Consider the following 11,001-nt stretch of genomic DNA (forward strand, 5'->3'; position numbering starts at 1 on the left):
TTCACGTCCACACAGACTCCAGCGTTGTTATTTATTTCAGCCCAACTGCCAGGTGACAACCTCAGGAACCAAAGAGTTTATCTTTTCTTTTCTAAACCGCCGTTTAGCAGTGGCTTGACTCTCCTGCTCTGCATGCATGTGAAACGTTGAGATACAGACGCCCACTGCTTCTGTTGTTGCTGATAAGAACAAAGAAAAAGGAAAGTGCACGGGCCTGCCTGCTGGGTCAAGCCGAGCCACGCTCGCTTCCGCGTGCTGAAAGTAGGAGAGTTAAAGGATAGGAGAGCAAAGATAAAAAAAGAAGGCGCGAGCTAATATGCCCCGGGCCGATTCAGGAGGCAGTGGAACACCGGGCTGACCCGTGCCAGAGTGCTTAAATCCGAGTACTCCGCCATATTCCAAAAATAAGTTTAATATCTTGGGTCCAAGGACCCGCAGCAGATATATCAGGTATCAGATATCGAGACGTCCACTACATTTCCGCCTTTTATACGCAATCCTGCGCATGCGACGCGCGGTTCGGGTAATTGAGCAGCGTGCGGCGGTGGTGGTGGTGAAAAGCCTTTACAGAAAGAAAGAGGTGAGGTTCTCTAAAGAGCACCGCAATGGGTGGAGTCCTTATTCCGGGACCCCATTGGTCGAAGCCGCCAGCTTATCCCCCTTGACCAAAGCCTTCTGGGCCTGAAGGCCCGACCAGGCGAGGCGGCGACGAAGAACGCGGCGCGGCCATGGAGGGGAAAAAAAACTAGGGGAAAACGTGACGTCATAATCTTGAAGTCTGGTCATAAAAAATATAATGGAAAGCATAATGGCAAATGGGCCCTCACGTGACAAGGCAGCGGTAGCTCTTAGCCGGATTTCGGTTTCCGTTTCGCTACATCGGAGCACGGACGTTCACTAAAAAGCACCCCGATCCATGCTGGTTGGCAGTCAGCTGTGGAGGGCCTATTTCCCAAGAGTCAGTGCACAAAAGAACCCTACCCTCGGCAGCGGCGTAAGAGGAGGATGGCTTGCAGAGGCTGGCATATCCCGGCATGACCTACTTGATGCAGTGCGGGACCGCGCAGTGGCCCAGGGACCTAGCTGGGTCTAAAACTCACTTGCTCAATAAAGTTTTTTCTGTCTGTCTGTCTGCAGAGGCTGGCCTGTGACGCCATGATCCCTCCTAGTCGATGCTGTGGGGTCTCTAGTTACTATGGTATCGGCGCATGCGCACAACTGGTCATCCGCGTGACGACACGCTCGGCTTTGACGATGGAGCTGTCGCGCTGGCGCGGCGACGGCGAAGCGCCCGCCGAATTTTGCTCCTCTTCAGTTGCCATATGGTAACTGTGCATGCGCACAACTGGCGTCTCTCTTGTACCGCGAAATGCTCGACTAGTAGCCCAGTGTAGCTTTCGCTACAAAAGTCGGAGCTATATGCTTTGTCACAAATTGCAGAAACCGTTTGCTTGTCCGGGGCTCGAACGCCGAAACAGCTGCTCAATCAAACTACCTGGAAACATCAGATGATAGGTCAATACCGGAATGAGATTAGCACTCAGAGGACCATTTGCTGGCAAACGCTGGAAGGAGCACTACTGGAGGTCGTCTTCATTTCCGCCTGCATACTTGAAAAACGGTTGGAACCATGTTAGCAAAAACCTAACGTAGAGCAAGTTTTTTGTAAATTTACTGCGATCCCCATGTCATCGAAATTATTCCGGAACCCTCCACTGATAATAATAATAATTGTTTTTTGGGGAAGGAAATGGGACAGTATCTGTCTCATATATCGGCGGAAAACTGAACCGCGTCGTAAGGGAAGGCATAAATGAGAAAGCAAAAAAAGAAAGGAAGAAAGGGGTGCCGTAGTGGAGGGCTCCGGAATAATTTCGACCACCTGATGATCTTTAACTTGCAGTGACATCGCACAGCACGCAGGCACCTTAGCGTTTTACCTCCACACAAACGCAGCCGCCGCGGTCGGGTTAGAACCCGGGAACTCCGGATCGGTAGCTGAGCGCGCTAACCACTGAGCCACCGCGGCGGGGAACACAGCCAAGGAGATGCAGCTCTTCGTTTTCGACCACGGTCAATCATAGCTTAACCACCAGCAATGTTTACTTTATTTCCACAGGTACCTCAGAGGCTTTAGACAAACTTCGGCTTTCCCAGGTTTGCTAGTGTAATAGTACATTCGCATCAAAACGGCCCTTTTTTCTATTTTAAATTGTCAATGTGAGATAGATCGTTTCGTGTGTATTCACACTTTATTCTTGGCCCGCCTTCTTGAAAACGCCTGTTAGACGAGGCACGACCCGCTGCGGTGGCTCAGTGCTTAGGCCGCCCGACTACTGCAACGGAGTACCAGGGTTCGAATCCAACTGCGGCGTCACCGTTTCGATGGGGGCGAAACGCAAAGGTGCCCGTGTGCTGTGCGATATCAATGCGTGTTAATGATCCCCATGTGGTCGAGATTATTCCGGAGCCCTCCACTACGGCACCTCTCTTTTCCTTTGTTATCTCGGTGCCCACTTTATCCCTTCTCTTAAGGCGCGGTTCAGGTGTTGGCAGATATGTGAAGCATACACTGCGCCATTTCCTTTCCACAAAATCCAATTTTCAATTTTCAAACGCTATAACGCTATATTTTCAAGGCGCTCGTGTGATGTGCGATGTCAGTAAACAAAGATCCCAGGTGGTCAAAATTATTCCGGAGCCCTCCCTACAGCGTTTTTCTTCCTTTCTTCTCTTCGTGCCTCCTTTCTCCCTTCCCTTACAGCGCGGTGCGGGTGTTGCCGATATGAGAGACAGATACCGCATGATTTCCTTTCCCCAAAAACTATTTCTCCATTTTCAAACTGAAATTACCGCAAGATGGAGCCACAGGCTGCGGCGGCGGCAACAAAACGACCGGCCAATACCTGCCAGCCGCCACACGCACGAGGCACGAGGCACGATTCCTCAACCGAAGAACGCAGAGCTTCTGTTCCTAACGGCGTTCTTTGCGCAGCTGCCAGCACAGCTGACACGGCTTTCCTGGGTGCCGGCAAAATCATTCCTCGCACAGCAGCCGCCTTGGCGGAAGGTTCCACTTGACATCTTGAAGGCTCCATCGGCTATCTTAGGCCTGCCAAACAAGCCCTCGGAGGTCCTGCAGTTCCAGATGGACCAGCCACCATCGCCGCCTCCGGAAGACCTGGCCCAGCAGTGCTCGCAGGAAGTGGCGAAGCGGGACCCGCTGTTAGCCACTAGATTTTTCATCGTAGAGGCCCCGAATGGACCCAACGTAAAAAGAGGCGACTCTTTGTCCCCAACATCGAACGAGGAGAGCTTCAGCGACAAGTCTTCGTCAAGGTACGCATAAGCGCAGCAGGCAGTTTTATTCTTAGGGCCGAGTAGTCAGCCATGACGGTTTGTAGCACATGTGGGAGTAACTGAACACAGATTGTTTCGATGCTCTCGATTCACGGTGAACGAACAAGGGACTCAACTTTGCGTTATTGGCGTTGTTTCGCTTATAGACGCAGAACTAGTCTTCCTCTCGGTCACTTCGCGAAGGATCGAGAAAAAGGGCGACAAGAGGAACAGTGCAACGGATGCCGCGCGTCTCAAAGGCATCAGTGAAACGCTATCAGGGATCATAGTATCTATAGGATAACAGGCCTAATTTTCAATTTCCGCAGTTAGTCTAAATCGAGTAATTTTATCTGCAGTGAACACTCACGATGTTTTCCTGGAGGCATTCCAAATAGACCCTTCACAGAAGGTGCAAAACCTTATAAAATGAGCATTGCTTTTGTGTTACGGAAAGTTGGTATCCTAGAGAAATTATATTTATTCACCCAAAACGCAGAATTTTTGGCCATCGTCATGAGGGTGTCAAGAAAATATATGTTTAACGTCGGTCTACACATTATTCTTCAATAATTTCTGTTCAATTTATATTGAATTGTGCTTCATGGCAGCTAATGTAGCTTAGCCTAACAAGTAATCAGACTTAATCTAGTTAAGCTTCGTGTAAACACATCCGTGCTATTCTATTCGTTTAGTGAGAACGCCGCGCCTGTTCAGACTGTAGTAAGCATCTAAGAAAAAATTAGCTGCGGTTTAACTACTGCTGAACCTGGTTAGAGAGCGAAAGCTGTGTTGTACGGGCAAATATACTCGGCTTGGCGTCTGTAACGTTGACTGCGTTCCGCACACTGGATACGCAGCACGTTCACCCTGCCACCCTGGCGGTTAATGGTTGGTTGCGAGAGGTTGGTCACGCAATGGACAGTGCGGCTTATTGCTGCACTGCCGCGTGTCTGCCACAGCATTGTCAGCGCTAATGCATGCTTCCCACACAACTCTCTCACCACGGCCACGTACCGCAAAGCGAGATTGAGGCGTCCGCTGACCGAGGCAGCCAGTTATGCGTTCTTCCTTCCCTCAAAATCATTTGTCAACGCCAATGCCAATAAAAATGAACGTCGATGGCCTACAGCTTCAGTGCGGCGTTTCTGCCACAAAGTTAATGCCAACACATGCAGCGCACATCTGTCATAAACGCCACGTATCTTAAAGCGCGACGGAGGTGTCCACATTCCGAGGGGGCCAGTTATGCGTTTTTGCTTTCGAAGCTGCCGCTCATCGGTTTCGGCGCAGCTTCACACGCCACGAGCTGAAGGACGCTGACGGTCAAAGCGACGTGGTCGGCAAACCTCCCGGAACATGGCGTAGTAAAGCTTTCGCTTTAAAATATATAGTCACAATAATAATCATAGTGCGCCGAGGCAAATCTTGTGTGTAAATGCGAGAGAAAGTGCATGTGGCTCACTGGGTCAGCGGACGCTTCAATGGTGCGGCGAGTAATCGGTGGCGTCAACCTAATCGAGGCAGTTATGTGCCTTCCCTTTTATCAAAACCAGTGGAAGGTAGTAGTAGTAAGTGGTTTTATTAAAATAATATTAAAAAGCAAGAAGAAGTTTTTTCTAACCCCGAGATCTGCCATCGATACTGAAGCACTGAGCTGGGGCAGCTGAAATAAAGGATAGCAGGCAGAAGAGTAGGCTCGCTTTTGAAGAAAAGGAAGGCGAGTAACTGGCTCCCTGCGTCAGTGGACACCTCAATCGCGCTTTGGGGCTACGTAGCGGCTGGAACGCCATCGGCCTATTGCTCCAGGAGGTGTGATGACGGCATTTGCAAGCCGCGTTTCGGCCACGAGTTTCTGATGAAGGCGGGGATTTCGCACAACAAGCCAACTAAAGCACTCGCATTATAACTGAGATAACTTAGCTAATTGGAGGTTCAACGCACGCATCCGGCCATCCCGACACCCTTGAGGCGGTGTATATAATGTAAAGGTGAGGTTACCAGCAACAGTGGATTATCAGTCATTTCATATTACAGAGCTGTGAGCAAACTATTCTTTGCTACGTATATGAGTTGTGTATGTGCATGCGCGTACTTCTGTACGATTGTGTATATGCAAATACAGGATGTCCCAAATAATTTTAGCCAGGGTTTAAATATATGCGCGGCATTCGAGGCGAAGCAACCAAACGCATGATGTTGGATATTGTGTAGAGCAAGTCACACTACTTTTTTCTATTCTGCCAAACTGCATAATTAGTGGAGATTAATTGACCACATTTCGTAAGCGAAAAATTTCTGATCAGTGAATACGCCCATGAAATACGAAAAAAATATCACGTGACATGCCCGCTTGCGTCGCGATTACATCGCAGAGTACACGGGCCTCTAGAATTTCACCTCCCTCGAATTTCGATGGCGACGAAATTCTAGTGGTCCGTGTACTGTGCGATGTAAGTGCCCGTTAAAGAACCCCCTGGTGGCCGAAAATTCCGCAGCCCTTCACTACGGCGTCCCTCATAGCATGAGTCGCTTTGGGACGTTAAAACCTCATATACCCACATTTATGCATTTAGTTTTTTTACTTTCATGCGCACTCAACAAAATGAATATAGTCAACACTTTTTAGTGCCAATAATCAGCAATCGGGTAACAACAAGACTTTAGGCTTTTCGTTCCGGATTTATGATTATGTTCAAGAAATTCAACAAAATCTAATCAACAAAGAAACTCCAATATTTGTAACGGAAATGAGTCCTACCAAGATACAATGCGGTTAGGATGGAGATATCGCGCAGCAGTTATCGAAGTGGCCCCCATCCATCCATTTCCGCTAAAGAACTATTCGCAAAAATACCAAAGCGATAACTGTGGAAATTTCGTACCAATCATAAATGTGCGTCTTCGGAGTTCTTTCCGAAATAATAAATTTGTCACGAAGGGTTTCTAAAGTAGTTTCCAAACTTGCTTCAGCGGAGATTCACAGAAGTTGCTGACGAGCAGCCATAGGAATTGCAACTTCCCAGTACTATCATTTTAGAGGTTCCCATTTCCATCTTAACACGAAAATGAATGAATCAATGAATGAAGAATGTTAATTAAAAACGCATTACACAAACAATACAAAATTAGGTCACAGAACTGACTGCTGTAACAAGACCTCCTATAATGAACGCATAAACTTTTGCACAATAATATTCGAACAGCAAACGTAGCCAATATAAAACAAAACCAGCGAGCACATGATGGCAAATTAAAAAAAAGGCAACTTTAATGTTTCATACGTGGCTGTTGCAGTCAGAATAAAATACTTGAATGTTTTAGACAATTTTATAATGCTTCAGGTGTGAAATATTAACAACAAGGTATACAAAGTGAAAATATTTTATAGTAGAAGTGTTACGCTAGTCAGATATTACGGATAATAGTTCGTGTAGATAATAGGAGTATGGTTGGCGTGGAGAGTATATAGCCTCTATTTAAATATACTGCCTATACAGCTCCTACCGATGCCGTGGGCACCAATGTGGGCATGCCGCATGAAATGGATATAAAAACTATATAGTCAAGATAAAACGAGTGCTCTTGAGTGACGATTATATTTTCAGTGAATATATTTTGTAGTTACATATCATATTAACATAACTAGAACGATTCTTCTCCGTTTGGTGAGTCGGCCAGATTCCTTAGACACCTGAACTTCCACTGGAACTTTTATAAATGATTCCGAGCTTCGCTCAAGTATGCGAGAGATATAGACTTCCAGCCAAGCCTCAAATGTGCGAATTGTTTTAGGGCTTCAGAAGGGGCTTTTATTCGCGTTATATTTTTCGATGAATGTAGCCGAAACATTCCATTATCTCCTTTCAAAGAATGTAAGAAAACACGTACGAGCATCACGAAGCATGGATCATTGCCGGGTGTTCTTTGGAAACGGGACGTCAAAAAAAAGAGTTTTCCAGTGTTATGAGTGCTAGAGAGGGAACGTCCCACACATTAAGAAGATTATGCGACCAGAGCCTCCTGTATGCGCTTTCGCATCGAAATGATTCCGGTTTCTAGCTTGGCCACATGTGGTTTTAAATGTCGCCACTCTAGAAAGCCTATGCTCCACAGCCAAGCCACGAGATGAATTAAGGTATTTTTCATATATAAAGGGGACATGTATTCATATCGATCGCTTTTAAAGTGCACTGCGCTATTCTAGCGCCTGATTGGCAACGATCGATCCGCATGACGCTCATGTTCCTTGCATTTCCAGGGCCCAAAAACGGTGGCGTCCACGGCCGTTAGTTCACCGGGCGAGTACCAACAGCCCCTGTGGGAGGACCACCCTGCCGTCGTATTGGGTGCCAGAGGAAACGCGCCACTTCGTCAGTAAGCGGGGCGACGCCGACGACGACTGTTTCGGTGCCGGTGGCAGCTGCGTTGCTGCGGCCTCCCCAGCGCTGCAGTGCATCGGCAGCGAGACGTCGCCTCTCGGCTGGGGGAAGTTCGCGAGGCAACCACACCACTGCACGCTGACCACGTTTTTCGCGGTCGTCGCCTTGTTCGTCCCTGGCGCGTCTTCCTCTTCGCGGCCATGACGTCGGCATGGCGCACGGAGCCAAGGGGTACGCACTGTTTAATGAAATTTGACGCGTACACAAAACATAACTGTTACTATAATCAGTTAACTTTATCGAACACGAAGGCAACTTACTGTGTGTTACTCACGAAGGTTAAAGCAGGACAAGGGCTAATTGTGTATCATTGGTACAGACCTATTAAGGCGAAAGCCTTTAATGGCTCATAGTTGTACGTGCGTCAGTCAGTCGAGTAAATCTGTCACACTATGACGTCATCAATGACATAATTGCTATAATCCATATACTCATAGCAATTACTAAGTAATGGGTGATTAGAAATTAGTCATTGAATTGGAAATAGCTATTAATTAGCGAGTTAAATACAATAAAACAAAAGTTTTAATAAGAATACAACTAACTGCAAAAACTAGATAAAAATTTAAAAGATAATTTTAAAAACAATAAAAAAAGAGGGGAAGAAATAAAGTAAATAAAAAGGTATAGCGAAATATAAAATAAAGAATAAAAAATACAAAAGTAACAACATAAATATATATAGATAATGAACATTTAAAGAAGCCAAACTTGGCACAGAAATGCTTTTGTCTGGCGCACTTTAGATCGCCAAAGCGCCCCTGAATTTTTTCGTGCAGAAGACGACTATGGCTAATGATCAAAATAGATCAATATGATGAGGAGCGTTGTGTCTAAAAACTGGTATGGTTGTCGCTAACGGCCAACTAGAAATTGGCTGTTAGCCGCCAAAAAGTCATTCTGACCAACGGCAAAAAGAGTGTAACTACAATCGTATGTTGATGAGCTTATTAATAAGCCCGGTTCAGACGTTTTTACCACCGGCACCACTCAGACAGCAGCCTTAAAGAGATCATCCTGTCATCCTGAAAACTGTATTCTTAAGCATCAAGAGGCGTCTCTACTTGCTGCTTTTTATCGCTCCTGAGTAAGAAGACCGGTACTCAACCTCGACTAAATTTCTTGCAAAGAATCCTTTGTCAGCTATATTGCCAGTGCAAGTCTCGATAACTAACTGCAAGGGCGGCAGAGGTTTGCAAGTCGCTGCTTCAAGCGTAAAGCAAGGAGTAGGGTACAAGCGTGAACAGAAAAATTCGTTTATTAATCCAAGAGACCACAGAAAGCAGTGCTTGAGCTGCGAACATTATCGAAACCTATGGAAGCATTTCGCATGCGACGCAGGTGTTCTACGCACCAAAATTTGTGTTAAAACGGCTCCGTCTTGCTGAGCTTCAACCGCAACAAATTTGAAATTGAAAAATTATAGTTGTCTGTAGAAATAAGAAAAATGGCATGTTTCGCAGAGGAATCCAAAACGCCTTGTTTTTGCTATGGAGACCGTCATTCTGCCGACCTGTGCTCCTGAACCAGGCGTAAGAATTGAAACAATAAGCAGCATCCTGGGGGCCTGAACGCTAACTGTACTTGAGACTAACGCAGTCAGTTGTCGCTAGCGAACTATGCTTCATGCCTCAAAACAGGCAGACGTTTCCACAGATTGCGTACACGCCAACACTGTTTAGCGTCTAACAAATCTCGGTTCAAATTTAACAAGTTGTGTTGAAGCCTGATAGTGCCGATCATGCAGAAACGCATAGGGGACGCTTCTGGGGTTTTCAACTCGAATCCTCTGAACTTGCGCAGGGACGACCGGCCACCCGCTGCTGCCGGCGCTGCACGCGATGAGGTTAGCACGGACGGCGACCGGCGGTTCTGCACACAGTGAAGGACGTCGCCGAAATCGTTCACGAATTTACGGTCAACGAGGCCGTGACGTGTCGTAGCCCTCTCAGCCTCCCGACTTCCGCGTCTTTTTATGCTTTAGCTGCGTGCTTAGATCACGCATAACAGTGGCGGTAGCTTTTGCCCCGTATATTATTAGAAAAAAGTATTCGAATCAAAGAAATAAAACTTTCATCAGCGACTTCCAATCTCCGTTCTCGTTATGACACCTGATTTGAACCCGACACTGACAAAAAATAATTGACAATGGCTTAACTTGGCTAACCCTGGAATTCAGCGAAAAGCTTCTCTACGCACGATTACACATAGTAAAGGATTATAATAATAATACTTGGACTTTGGGAAAACGAAATGGCGCAGTATCTGTCTCATATATCGTTGGACACCTGAACGGCACCGTAAAGGAAAGGATAAAGAAGGGAGTGAAAGAAGAAAGTAAAGGTATATTGTTACACAGATTGGGTGACCATTTCTCTTGCGCTCAACCATTAATTGCCACCAGCCAGGGCGGCAGGGTGGGCACGCTGCCTATCCAGAGTGCGGAAAACAATCCAAGCAGGTTATTGCAGTTGGACACCAACGCCGTACATGAAAGCGAGATTGAGGTCTCCACTGATCCAGGAAGCCAGTTGTGCCCGTTTCATTTCGTGAAAATTAACGGCCTCTACAACGTGGGTAACGCCAGTGAACGCCGCCGGCTCACTTGTTTTGCTTGCTTTTCAGGAAATGAAAGGGAGCAGTAACTGTCACATCTTTGTAGACGCCCGAACCGCACCGTAAGGGAAGGATAAAGGAGGGAGGGAAAGAACAAAGGATAAAAGAGGAAATTCTATATTCTAAATTGGTTTTTGAGGAAATGAAATGTCGCAATATTTGTCTTACATCTCGGCGGACACCTGAACCGCACCTATGGTCAAATATGGTCATGCAGGGCTATCCTTGGTCTTGCTTGGGCTGAAAGTCATTCAAAGTCTTTGTGCTGCCTACCCTTAGATTGTTTTACCTAGCGTAGTGAAGCTTTTTCGCTTCAAAACAGCGCTCTTGAACTCAAATTCTTGCTGTGCGATCAGAAGGCGAGTCGAAATACTGCATCTTCGCGTGGGAGCTCCCATTCCACTACCAGAGACACGACCCCGGACCTGACGTTCGTCCGAAATGCCGGTACGACGGCTACCACGTGGAAAAACACGTCGACCGACCTGGAGAGTGACCACATGATCGTCAAAATACACGTACAGACTACGGACAAGGCGCAGGGCAGTAAGCGAAATTTCAAATGGACTGATAGGGAAGATTTCAGAAATAAATGACACCAACA

Source organism: Amblyomma americanum, chromosome 6 (genome assembly GCF_052857255.1).
Source record: "Amblyomma americanum isolate KBUSLIRL-KWMA chromosome 6, ASM5285725v1, whole genome shotgun sequence".
Classification (NCBI taxonomy): domain Eukaryota; kingdom Metazoa; phylum Arthropoda; class Arachnida; order Ixodida; family Ixodidae; genus Amblyomma; species Amblyomma americanum.